Source organism: Rutidosis leptorrhynchoides, chromosome 11 (genome assembly GCF_046630445.1).
Source record: "Rutidosis leptorrhynchoides isolate AG116_Rl617_1_P2 chromosome 11, CSIRO_AGI_Rlap_v1, whole genome shotgun sequence".
Taxonomy (NCBI): Eukaryota; Viridiplantae; Streptophyta; class Magnoliopsida; order Asterales; family Asteraceae; genus Rutidosis; species Rutidosis leptorrhynchoides.
In genome coordinates this window covers 64045351-64048001 of record NC_092343.1, presented here as the reverse complement: position 1 = coordinate 64048001, position 2651 = coordinate 64045351, and the positions used below count along the sequence as shown (strand labels likewise).

The 2651-nt window shown below is 35.8% G+C and overlaps 1 non-coding gene across 1 annotated transcript; it reads right to left on the bottom strand.

Moving 5' to 3' along the window:
* Window positions 1-621: 621 nt before the first annotated feature.
* LOC139879200 (small nucleolar RNA R71) lies at window positions 622-728 on the bottom strand. Its single transcript, XR_011770053.1, has one exon. It is a non-coding gene; the product is annotated as a small nucleolar RNA R71 (small nucleolar RNA).
* Between the last annotated feature and the right edge of the window lie 1923 nt (window positions 729-2651).

Below are 2651 nucleotides of genomic sequence, written 5' to 3'. Positions count from 1 at the left end.
GTTGATTTTTCTTTAGAATCATCATCTAGTCAACCAAGTACTCCAATTCAAATTTCCGATAATCCATTTTTTGAACCAGACCTCACAATTGAGAATCCGGAGAATATTCAGGGACAATTCATAGATCCTGAACCATTAATCTTTCCTCCGGAACCACCAATCATTCAAACAGAGATTGTTGAGGAACCAACCATTAAATCAGAATCCTCTAGTGATTTAGATTCAACAAATTCAATAATGGAGAATCTGGAACCTCTAAGTATGGAAGACCGAATGCGAGCTAAACGCACTGGCCAAGGTCACGCAATTACTCAACCAGACATTAATGCGCCAGATTATGAAATCAAAGGACAAATCCTACACATGGTAACAAATCAATGCCAATTTAGTGGTGCGCCGAAGGAAGATCCAAATGAACATCTTCGAACCTTTAATAGGATCTGCACTCTATTTAAAATCCGAGAAGTGGAGGATGAACAGATATATCTCATGTTATTTCCCTGGACTTTAAATGGAGAAGCCAAAGATTGGTTGGAATCGTTACCTGAAGGGGCGATTGATACATGGGATGTTTTAGTTGAAAAATTTCTTAAACAATTCTTTCCAGCATCTAAAGCAGTGAGACTTCAAGGAGAAATTGTTACGTTCACACAAAAACCAAATGAAACTTTATATGAAGCATGGACCAGATTTGGAAAGTTATTAAGAGGATGTCCGCAACATGGTTTAGACACTTGTCAAATAGTACAAATATTCTACCAAGGATGCGACATCACTACACGAAAAGACATAGATATAGCAGCTGGTGGTTCCATTATGAAGAAAACAGTAACTGATGCTTATAAAATTATTGATAACACTGCTTCCCACTCACATGAGTGGCACAAAGAAAAAGATATCATTAGATCATCTAAAGCAGCTAGAGCCGATTCTAGCCATGACTTAGATTCCATTTCCGCAAAGATAGATGCTGTCGAGAGACGAATGGAAAAGATGACTAACGATATTCACTCAATAAGAATTAGTTGTGAGCAGTGTGGAGGACCACATTTAACAAAAGATTGTCTTAGTATTGAACTAACAATGGAACAAAGAGAGAATGTTTCATACATAAACCAAAGGCCTGGAAATAATTATCAGAATAATTATCAACCGCCAAGACCAATCTACAATCAAAACCAGAATTATAACCGAAATGTTCCATACAACAACCAACAAGGTCCTAGCAATCAACAAGTATCCAATAATACTTACAATCAACAAAGACCTATTTTTTCAAATAAACCACCACAAACCGATGATAAAAAGCCAAATTTAGAAGATATGATGTCAAAGCTAGTTGAATCTCAAACTCAGTTTTTCACATCTCAGAAACAAACCAATGAACAAAATGCTCAAGCATTTAGAAATCAACAAGCTTCTATTCAAAATTTGGAATAAGAAGTAAGTAACCTAGCAAGGTTAATAGGTGAAAGAAAACCGGAAAGTCTACCTAGTGATACAAATGCTAACCCCCGGAATGAAACAGCTAAAGCCATTACCACAAGAAGTGGTATTACACTTAAACCACCTGAAATACCTGTAATTTCTGATGAAGCTATTCCTACTCCACAAGAACCACAGTCTGAACAAGATAAGGAAAAAGAACCGGTAGTTGAAAAGGTTAATGAAGATAACACAGTTAAGGCTAAACCTTATGTTAAACTATACCAACCACCACTTCCTTACCCGAGTAAAATGAGAAAAGAGAGACTTGAAGCCGAGCAATCCAAATTCTTGGATATGTTTAAACAAATAAATGTAAATCTTCCTTTCATTGATGTGATTTTAGGAATGCCTAGATATGCCAAATTCTTGAAAGATCTAATCACAAATAGAAAGAAAATGGAAGAACTCTCGGCTATTACTATGAATGCTAATTGTTCTGCAGTGCTGTTGAATAAGATACCAGAAAAATTATCTGATCCAGGAAGTTTCACAATTCCATGTTTTCTGGGTAGTCTTAGTTCAATAGAAGCATTGGCAGACTTAGGTGCTAGTATAAATTTAATACCGTATTCACTATACGCTAAACTAGACCTTGGAGAATTGAAACCAACAAGAATAAGCATACAACTAGCCGATAGATCAGTAAAATATCCTAGAGGGATAATGGAAAACATGCTAGTTAAAGTTGGTACTTTAGTATTTCCAGTAGATTTTTGTTATTCTGGATATGGAAGAAGATTCTCGAGTTCCTCTCATATTAGGAAGACCATTCTTAAACACGGCTAAAGCAATAATAGACGTGTTTGGTAAGAAACTGACCCTAAGTATAGAGGACGAGAGTGTTACCTTTTCTGTTGATAGAGCCATGTAACAACCGCAATCTGCAGATGATACATGTTATTATATTCAAACTATAGATTCACATGCAGAATTGTTAGAAGAATATCCAGAATTACAAGGAACTGGAGAATGTTCTTTAGGAGAAGGAACTGAACCAATTGATGAAACTGAAATGTTAACTACACTTATGGCTAATGGATATGAACCAACAACAGAAGAAATTCAAATGCTAAAAGAGGAAGACAGATATCGATATAAATCATTGATAGAAAAACCACCGACATTAGAGTTAAAGCCACTTCCAAACCATTTGGAATATGCTT